At 34.2% G+C, this 11,389-nt stretch overlaps 1 pseudogene; it reads right to left on the bottom strand.

Moving 5' to 3' along the window:
* Positions 1-5,864: 5,864 nt before the first annotated feature.
* LOC112479489 lies at positions 5,865-5,984 on the bottom strand (annotated as a pseudogene).
* Positions 5,985-11,389: the final 5,405 nt, after the last annotated feature.

Raw genomic sequence — 11,389 nt, 5'->3', positions numbered from 1 at the left:
TAGCTAGTATTGACAGCCGTGTGGAGGATGAAGAAGGCTGAGAGGGTGTGGCAGACAGAGCTGTCTATCAAAACCCAGTCTCCTTCTATTCCTGAGCATACAGCTGGACTACATTTCTCAGCCTCTCTTAAGTTAGGTGTGGCACGTAAGTATGTTCTATCCAAAGGAATGTGAGATGGAAGTGATGCCTACCACTCCCATATCAGCGCCTTCAGACCAGGCAGAATCTTTTTCGACTTTCTCTTTCTACCAGCTTAAATATGGACATGATGACTCTGCCTCAATTGTACAAATAAGGAAAATGTCCTAGCAGATGGCAGAGACAAAGGATGGAAGGAGTTTGGACCCCTAAATTACTACATGAAGGAGAGTCACCTACTGACTTGGAAACCTACGCTGGAATGAGATCAGAAATAAACTTACTGTTCTTTAAGCCACTGAATTTTGGCAGTCTATTGTTTTCCTTTAACACAGCCATCCTCGCTAACGCAGGATGGGAGTCAGAGAGTGACCCTAGAAATAGGATTATTTTAATAACTTAGGTAAGAGATAATGAATATCTGTGACAGGATCAGGGGGTAGGTGAAGAAAAGATATGGAGATATTTATAAAATACACTCGACATGATTGCTTTACCTTCAAATGTCTTCAAATGCTGACACTTCTTTAGCCCACTACTGGGCTTCGAGCAAGGAGACTTCTATTCCCACGAGTTAACTAAAACTTTTCTTTCAAAAATTATTAGAGACATAGCCACATACAATTAACTTCTAGGGAAGAAAAAAAGAATAGGAATACAATTCTAGAGACATTGGGGAAACTTGATAAACAAACAAGAGACATTAGTGATAAGGAATAGACCCAACTGTTGAAATAATAATAATAATAATAAATAATAATAGAATGCAATAATAAATAATAAATAATAAAAGAACGCAAGTCCAATGTAATGATTTAAAATAGAGAAAGGAGTGGAAGGCTCTTAACTGTTTTTTTTTGAGTCAGGGTACACTGGACATTTTAAAATATTTCTAATGCCCCAAATTTAAAAACAACCTAACTGCTCAGCAATAGGAGATTGGTTAAATTGATTATAGTAAATTCATACAAGGAAATATTCTGCAGTGATTTAAAATTATAATATATATACTACTTATTAAAATGAAAAGTTAAGAGTGATATTAAAATTTTTAAAAGTTAAAACACATTTAGAATGTTTCCATTCATTTTTATGAGTATGTAGAAAACAGTCTGGATGAAATCTCACCAAAATGTTAGAGGTAGTTATCTATGCTAGTATGATTAAAGGTGATTTTCTTTTCTTCATTTTTGTTTAGATAATAATTTTCTAGTTTTCTAAATTAACATATACTGTTTGAGAAATTAAAATTGAAAATAAAAAGATGTTCAATATTGCTAATCAGTAGGAAAATGAAAATCAAAACCACAATGAGATACCACTTCACACAGATTAAAATGGCTACTATCAAAAAACACAAGAAAATAACAAATGTTAGTGAGGATGTGGTGAAATTAGAACCCTTGTACACTTTAGGTGAGAATGTAAAATGGTACAACCACAGTACGATGGTTCCTTAAAAATTAAAAATAGAATTACCATACAATTCAGCAATTCTACTTCTGGATAAATATCTAAAATAATTGAAAGCAAGGTCTTGAGTGATATTTGCATATTCGTATTCATAACAGCATTCTTCACAATAGACAAAAGGTTTCAGAAGCAACTCCTGTTCATTAATGGATGAATGATTAAACAAAATGAAATATATAAATAGAATGGAATATTATTTAGCCTTAAAAAAAAGGAAGAAATTCTGACACATGCTACAACATGGATGAACCTTAAGGCCATTATGTTAATTGAAATGAAAGTCATGAAAAAACAAATATTGTATGATTCCACTCACATGCGGTAACTAGAGTAGTCAGATTCATAAAGACAGAAAGTAGAATGGTGATTACCAGGGGTAGAGAGAGGAGGGAATCAAGTTGTTCAATGAAAACAGTTTTAGTTTTGCAAGATGAGAATTATTCTCAGGATTAGTTGAGAATAATCATAACAATGTGAATGTACTTAACACTACTGAACTGAACACTTAAAAATGGTTAAGTGGTAAATTTTATGTTATGTATATTTTACTAAATTTAAAAAATATTGTAATTGAAAATAAACACAATTAAAGGAATTCTTTAAAGGAAAGTAGTATATGAGAAAATGGCTCACAACTACCATTTCAGAAAACCTCCCCTGACCAAGCCAGCTCCGCTGTGATCACTCTTATGTGACTTATCTATTTATTTTGTATCTAATTACTTTGATCTTTTGGATAAAGAACTCTGATTTTTTTTTTTTATGTTTTTCATGAATTTAGATTATAAGCCCCTTCTGAATACACATCCTTTTCTACTTTCTTCTCTTCTCTGTAAATAATAAACAATTATATTTTGGAACTAAGCAAATTTTGAAAACTCAAATCTTTCATTGTGAAGTACTAGTGAGAATGTTTAAAAAGAAAAACTACTGAACACACAAACTACAAGTTTTGGACTTTCACATTCTCTAGTCTAAAGCATTCTTCTCAGGTCTGTTTGGTTGGAATTCCAGATCACAGTAATACAAAAGATGTAATTCAAAAATAAAATTTGAACTATATTTTCTTTTCTTTCTCTATATAATCAACTAGTGTGAATTTAATAAAATTACACTGAAATGTTGCTGGAGAAAGGGTTTAAATCCCTGTTTTACGCCTGCAATTTGCCTGAGGCTTGGTTGAAACTGTTGCCTGCCCTCTTACTCTATAATTCACCTCCCCTCCTTTCTGAGGTATTATATTGTGTTCCCTTCAGTGTGGGTCATCCAGGAAGATTGAAAGACTGAATGGTAATCATATGTGTATTCAATGCTTGCTGAAAATTTTTCTTCTATAAATCAAGCAAGAGTATAATACATTTAATAAAGAAAATTCAGTATACTATAGAGAAGAAGAAAGGAATGAAATTGATATTTGCCAAGAGTATACTTTATGCTAAACTCCCTGGGAGAGTCCACTTTAATATCAAGAGTTATTTGTTATATAACTCTTCAGATTATAGTGTTTGTTTCCTTGTTTGGTGTAGGAAAAATTATCTATTCATTATATGAGTATTAAGGGAAATTAAATTTAAATTTACTCATTATCATTGTAATATGGAACTAGCTACTATGACTTTACAGATCTTGCTATAATTAACTCAGTCAATATAAAAGACTAGGATATCTTCAGTTAATAAAAAAAAGCATTTATATTCCTTTTTTTTAAATCAATTATGGTACATGTAGAAATGAATGGTGATTATAGGAAATATATTTTTAAAACACATAAAACTAGTTTTTCCATGACTATTTCTTGAACCCACAACACTCTCCAGAACAATAAACTCATCTATTAACTTTTATTTGAAATTTGTTTAATTATTTTATCATAGAATTCTTATTGCAAGTATGTTAATGAAGTGGGAATATTGCCTTTCAATGAAATTTGTATACCAATTAGGTGTTATCTGAGGTATACTAGTGCAAATGTAGCCTGATTTTTTTTTGTTACAATTAAATATTCACCATAATGGGATTTAAAATGTAGCTTGGAAAAAAAAAAAAACACTGCTAAATGTAAAAACTATTTGTGCAATGATTTTCTAGTACCTTCCTCCTCAGACTGTTAATAGCCACATTAGCACTTGTCTAAGCAGCATCACAAATTCTTTCTGGTTTCTCTCAGGAATAACAATGTTTCATTTTTCATCTAGAAACCCCATTAACCCAACTATATTACAGTATTTTTGCATTATCATCATTTCAAGTCATTTACACACTGTACAAACATATTTACAAAAGACACAGTAACCATTTTAAATCATGGTTGTGAATCCCAAGCAGAAATATATATCTCAAAATGGACTCCTCACGATTAACTGGGCCCAGATTCATATCCAGAGTCTAGCAACCATTGCTGACAGAGGCCTCTCACACACTCTGCATTTCAGCGACAGCCACAGACTGATATTTCAGCCTCCTGAGTTAAGCCTTGCCTGTTTCTGTCTTCTGGATCAACCACTGCAGGGAAGCCCTGGTTTTGTCTTTCCACTAGTGGACTGAGACCTGCTCCATCCAATCAGAACTACACGAATTGTATCCTCATTTGCATATCTATACAGACCAATCAGAACTGCACAATTTGGAAAACTCATTTGCATAAAACAGACCAAATTAAGAACTTGGGTGGGAACTTTATAAAAAAAGATCGAGTCCTCTTTCATCTCAGTGCAGCACAATTTAAGTTGCTACCTGAATCTGTGTCTCCCAGGTTATAACTCTTTATGTTCAAATAAATGCTTTTAATTTTTTACTATAGTCTAAAATTAATTTTGGTTTACATGCTTTTGGTCTTTATAAGGCATTCATATGTGGTATATTTACCAATACCTGACATTAAGGCATTTAGAAAATATTTTTTGATGAACAAACATTGTTCGAATGGCAGTCAAAAAGAGTGAATCATATAAATCAACATTTAAATAACTTCCAAAGGTGAAAAAAGAACCTTCATTTAAAAAGTTCTTTCTTCTAATCAATATTTCTAAGAACTGCAATCTCTAATTCTAAATTGCTTTCAGTTTGACTTGCTCCTTCACTGTTTTCCCTAAGGTCGTTAGCATTTGTAGCTAGCAAAAGGAATCAAATTCTCTAACCTTAACCTGACCATAGATAATTAGGTCATCAAGAGCCTTATTAAATTGATTATTCATATAAAAGTTTAAGTTGTTGCATTTCATTGCGTAGAAATGATCATTCTAGAGTATAAAGATTTTTTTCTTAAATTAGCATGAGTAACCAGTTATCTGATTTAAAAAAAAAAACATTCTAAGAAGAATGACTCACTGATGATGACTTTACTACTTTCATCTCATTCAATGAATATAATAAAAGCTTATAGTCATCAAGTACTTAATTTGTACCATGCACTGTTCTAAGAGCTTTACCCTAGTCAATTTAATTCTCGTAAAAATTCTACGAGAAAGCTACTATTATTGTAGTTTCCCAGACTCAGAAACCAAAATTAAGTAAATTGTTCAAGGTCACATGATTTGTAAATGGAGGAGCCAAAATTCATCCCAGGCCATTTGTCTTTGTGCTTGTGCTTTTAACCACTACAGTACAGTGTCTTTCAAATATCCTATACTTATTTATTTTGAAATTGAACTACTGAGGAATTTACCACATTATGTTTGGCACCAAAAATATGACTGAAATGTAATAATGTTAAGAAAATTTGTTTTAACAGCAAATGAAACTAAAATTATCCATCACCATCTCCTTGGTACACCTTTCTCTCTTGCCTAAAGCAAACATCACATATCAAACAGCACTCTTTCATACTAAGCCCAAGTTAGGCTTCAGAATCCTTCCCCATGCAACATACTTGATAGTTGGCATACAAGAGGAAACTTGTACACTAGACCTAGCAATATACTAAAACGTGCAGTTTAATATAGCAAGCATGTGTGTATGTTATGTTTCAGAGTTTTTCCTTCTTTTCACAGTGTATCTTAGAGAGAACTTACCAGGCCAAAGCAAGTTGAGAGGTCACTGCTTCCATTACTGACAACCTCATTTCATTGTATAATTGTTTGGAGTCAAGTTCTCTGAAAGCGGAGCCTGAAATAGGAAACAGCATGCATACAGTTTACTGAGAGAGTGCTTCCAGGAGAAAGGGAACAAGGAAAACAGGATAAAGCAGAAGCAACTGAGAAAAGATGTTGCCTCTACCTGATCACACTTTTTTTCTTTTTTCTTTTCTTATTTTTTTTTACACCTACAGTATCTTCCTATGTGGTCTCCCATCCAAGTACTAACCAGGCCCTACCCTGCTTAGCTTCCGAGATCAGACAGGATCGGGCCTGTTCAGGGTGGCATGGCTGTAGATGATAGCTGTTTCAATACTCTTTATAAACTTGTATATTCTTTCCCCTTAATATTCTTACTTTTAATATTAATATTCCTACTTTTTACTTGAACTCTATTTTGTTCCTTTGTTATAATTGTTTCTCTATAGTAATGTACGTTTTTAATTACATATCTTTATAGAATGTTTTAATCTCTGATAGAGCAAACCCCATAAATTTGTTCTTTGCAAAAATCTCTGGACAATGCTTGAGCAATTCTTCTGAAACTTTCTGATTTCCTTTCACTGTGTTCTATCACTAGTAGTTAGTCATTTCACCTGATTAGTTCTATTTCTAGAATCAAAACAGAACTGAGACGAGAGAGAGGAAAAATTGTACATGATATACTATAATAAAGATAGACTTAATTACTTAATGAAAAAAACCTGTAGTAGGATTACCTAAATCGTAGGTAGTGACAAATACAGGAAAAGAAGTGTTTCTTCAGAGGGAAGGTAGGATATCTTGGAGGAAGTCTTTAGAGAGATAAGTTGAGAGCACTAATTAGTTGTATATGACCTCAGGGAAGTCACTTAATCTCTCTGGGGATGATTCCATTTTGCAGATTTTCTTGTATGTTAAATAATAATGTTACCTAACTGAAGAGGGTCTGCCCACTGGAGGTACAGCAGAGCCAAACACTGAACACTGAGTTTAGCAGCAGAGAAATTAAGGCAATTTATTGGCAAGGTGCCAAGCCAGGAGACCTGTGAACTAGCACTCAAAATCTGAACTCCTGGATGGTTTTTAATCAAGGGTTTTTTGAGGTAAAGATGGAGGGTTAGGGGTTAGGGGTCACTGGAAAAGCTGATTGGTTAGTTCTTGAGCAAGCTTCAGCAGTTTTCCTTAGTCTGATTGAATTCCTGATGTCATCTAACTGGGTTGAAGAACTAAGATTATGCAAAATCTTAGTTCATAATTATGGATCCATGAATTTATCTTTAAAGAAAAAAGCAGAAACTAAATATCTTGTGACCTTTGTTCTTGTTTAAGCTTCATTGTTTTATGTTTAACTAACCATATTTTTCTACTCTCTCAAGCTAAGTATACTTTTAAACAGTTTTTTCCTGGAACTTGCTTTACAGGCAGTCCTCCAAGACATGACTAACATACTTTCTTAATCTTTGAAACATTTAGTTAAAGCCTACACCTACATCTCTAGACTCTATGATCTAATATCAAAATATGTTCACTGTTAACTGCCAGTTTCAGTAGAATTGAACTGAGTTCAGAGCATCATGCTATTAAAGTACAATGTAATAATTAATATTCCCAAGTCATCCAGGAAAGGCTTATTTCTATTCTCTGTTTTTTGTTTTGTAAGGTAAAGTAGTATATTGTGGGAAGGAACAAACTTTCCTCTACCCTCAAGTTTCTTCTGGCTAGTAATCAAATAGACATGAGGCAGATTAGCGAGAGAAAATAACCAAATTTAATACATACATATGTATGGGAACCCCACATACATGAGAGAGCTAGTGACTCCATATGCAAGAGAGGTTCAGAGGTAGAAACAGGGATTGAGGTATATGAGACATTCTGAGATAGAGATGAGGTGATGCACTTTGAAAGCTTCAAAGGGTCATGGCAGGATGATAAGAACAGACAATTAGCAAGTAGAAGTTTGCCCTCCCCTATAGATCATTTCTCATGGGCAAGGCCTCTGATTGAAATGATCTCTGATCATTTCTCATGGGCAAGGCCTCTGATTGAAATTCTTCTAGACGGTTAAAGGGAAGGCCAGAAGTTTCTCTTGAGCTTGAGGCTAAAGTTGCCTTTCACTCAAAGTCTACATACCACTGAGGCACATCTTGGAGTGGCTCCTTCTGAACCTATACAATATCAAACACCGATTTTTAAACAATAAATTATTATTGACGTATTGAATGCCTACTCTGTGCCAAGTAATGTCCTAGGCAATATGCTTTCATTGTGTCATTTAACTTACACTTTAATTAATTAATGATTTTTGTAATTTGTATAATTAGATCAAATAGGAATGCTTTAAAATAATATTATATATATGTTTCATTTCATTATAATAATAATGTAGTATTATTGCAGGAAATTAGGAAAACATAGAAAATCATAAAGAAAAAATACTTATGTTACTCTGAGAGTGATCATTACCATGTTGGAGCATTATCTGTTGAATCCTTTATACACACACACATTTGTTTTGTTTTGTTTTATAAAATTGAGATCAAAGTCAACAAATTCTTTGTATCCTATTTCTATTTCATAAAGATATGATTGTTCAATAACCAAATAGCATTCAATTTTGTAAAAGATTAGAAAATTTCTTATTGTTGTCCATAAAAAAAGTTCTGGGACCAGTGAAGCACACTTAAGTTACAGGAAAAATTCTCTGGGGCAATGTCTCAATTAAGGTCCCTGGGGTTAACAGATGGCACATTTTAGAAGAGTAATTTGAAGATGATTTAACACAGGATCTATTTACAAAGTTCCTTTAGTGGGCTGGGATTAGGGAAACCACAAGTAATAATATGTGATCCTGTTGCCACCCATTAGCCATTAGCCTATGGGCATGAGGAAGGAGGAGAGAGCAGTACTTAAATCTGGAAACAAAGAAAACTTGGTGAAGACCCTTGCCTGATAGAAGCTGTAGGAAGCGCTTGGTTGAGGGAGCGGACAGCAAAAACAGAGCTACCACATGATCCAGCAGTCCCAGTTCTGGATATATATTCAAAGGAAAAAAAAAATCAGTACCTCAAAGAGATATAGGCTACTCATGTTCATTGCAGCATTATTCATTATCATCAAGATACCGAAACGACCTAAATGTCTGTTAATGGATGAATGGATACAAAAAAATGTCTGATATATACAAAAAAAATGTTACTCAGCCATAAAAAAGATGGAAATTCTTTTAATTGTGACAACATAGATGAAGTTGGAGGGCATTAGTCAACAGAAAGAGAAATACTGTATGGTATCATTCATATGTGGAACTTAAAAAAATAAGAAAAGAAAGCCCATTTTATAGAATCAGAGAATAGAAAGGTGGTTGCTAAGAGCTGGGGGAGGGGAAAACAGGGAGATGGTAAAAGGATGTAAACTTTCAGTTATAAGTTCTGAGGATCTAATGTACAGCACGGTGACTCTAGTTAATAATGTTATTGTATACTTGAAAGTTGCTGAGAGTAGATCTTAAGCATTCTCACCACATACACACAAAAAGAGTTAACCACGTGAGGATGATAGATACGTTGATTATCTTGATATTAGTAATCATTTCGCAATGTTTATGTACATTAAATCATCATGTGCGCTTTAAATACATATAAATATATGTGTCAATTATTCCTCAATAAAGTAGGAAAAAAATTTCAATTTTAAAAGAAATGTAGTAAGGAAAAGAACACACTAGGCAGTGGGAAAAGCAGATGCAAAGTACCTGAGGAGGGAGGGAGTGTTTAAGGAACTGAAGGGACAATGAATTAAAGGGAAAGACAAAAGGGGAGAACAGAGTAAAAGAGAGGAAGATTTTGGCAGGGCCATATTGTAGGTTCCATTAAGGATTTTGGTTTTTATCCTTAAAACAAAAGTAAGTCATTGATAAGTATTTGGCATCTAATGACAGATTAGATTTGTGTTTTAAGAAAATCATTCTACTGTAGGGAGAATTGATTGGTAGGGAAGCAAAAATGAGACAAAGATGAGTATAGTAGTAATCTAGGTGAGAGCTTAGACAAGGGGGTTGATGGGGATAGTGAGACAAAGAAAAGTTTGAGAAATTCTGGGGATATAAAATTGACAACACTTCGTAATATACCGGATATGGGGGTGTGGGAGTGGGAACTGTGTCGAGGAATCTACTAAATTACTTGCTTGTAAGATAAGATGGATGAAAAGCTTTTTAGAACTGGGAAATTATAAAATAGTCAATAAATAAAAAGAAAGAAAGAAAGAAAGAAGAGTTTGGTTGTTATATTAATGAGTTAAAGACTATATTTCAGAGATAAAAGAAGTTGGTTTAGAAGCTGAACAACGGGAGCAGAAACCATTTCTACAATTTAAGATTTGGTAAACAATTATTAGAGGAAAGTGATAGGCGTGGAGAGGAAGAACTGGGAGGGAGGGCAGAGGGTTGACATGAAGCAGATATTGAGAGAATTTATGCCAAAATGGCTTAGATTGCTGCAGATTTGAGAAACTATGCAGAAAATAGCATTGCAATAAAAATACTTCGTGGCAAAAATACAAATAAGCAAGCAAAACAAAAATAATTTTCTATTCATTATTTATTTTGTTGTCTTCTAGATAATAGCACAGCCTCTTGTTTCCATTCTTTAATCTTGTTTTTTAAATAAAGCTTGTGAGCTTTCCAAGTGATGGCCCTCTTTCTCAAGAATTCTGAGTATGTTGGGTCTGCCATTACCTAGCTACTTTGAACCAGTGATAATCCTGGGGACCAGCATAGGAATTAATTGCCTGCCTTCAACAGACCCATCCCTAGCTTTTGCCTCTCTGTTGAGTGCCCCCTTTCCTCATATTATGACGGAGTATTCTAATCCACTAGAGAGTAAGCTTCTGGAAAGCAGGACTGACATAACCCTGACATAAGTGCAGATGGGGTTAAATACAAGTGCCCTGGGAAATAGAAGAGAATGCAATGGCAAGCCTAGAGACAACCTGGGTACCATTGCCCTGATACGTGCAGACTTGAACCCTGACTTAGGCCCATTTTTCCTCCTACTGCATTATGTATTCTCCTGTATAAATGTTTGGGGTTGGGTTGTGGGGGGCGGTTCAGGGATCATCTCTCACATCTCCCACTCCATCACTTTCGCATGTTCTGTTGTATCTATCAAGTGAAGAGCCCAGAAAAGACAGCCTTCATGCCAGATTCCCACACATAGTAGTCACTAATACATATTTCTGGAATAAATGGATCCGAGATGAAACACTTATGCAATGGAAACTTCTTGCTGCTCCTTCCCCAGGAAAAGCCTAGTATCCCCTATTCATTCCACAAGGCCAAAGCCTGTTCGCATCTCTATTATTAGATGTTTTTACTTTTTTTTCAAATAATGCTTTAGTAAAGTTCATGCCCTTTTTTTCCATATGTGCAAATAGTATTCTCTAGATACCTAAAATTGCACATTTTAAAATGCTAATAGCTCCTGTGCCCCCCCAAATCCATAACCCCAGTCTAACGTTAAGAAAAACTCAGTGACATCCATAAAATACCTAATACTTGTACCGTCAAGGTCACACTGAACTAAAGACAGTACAGTGTTCGCATGGAACCTCCCCCCCCAACACACACAGAGTTTCTCCTATTGTTAATCTCTTATATTAGTATGGAACCATTGTCACAATTAATGAACAAATGTTGATACATTATTATTTCAAATATTTA

This window comes from Pteropus alecto, unplaced genomic scaffold (assembly GCF_000325575.1).
Source record: "Pteropus alecto unplaced genomic scaffold, ASM32557v1 scaffold114, whole genome shotgun sequence".
In the NCBI taxonomy this organism is placed as follows: domain Eukaryota; kingdom Metazoa; phylum Chordata; class Mammalia; order Chiroptera; family Pteropodidae; genus Pteropus; species Pteropus alecto.
The sequence above is the reverse complement of the archived record's forward strand: the minus strand, read 5'-3'. Positions and strand labels throughout refer to the sequence as shown.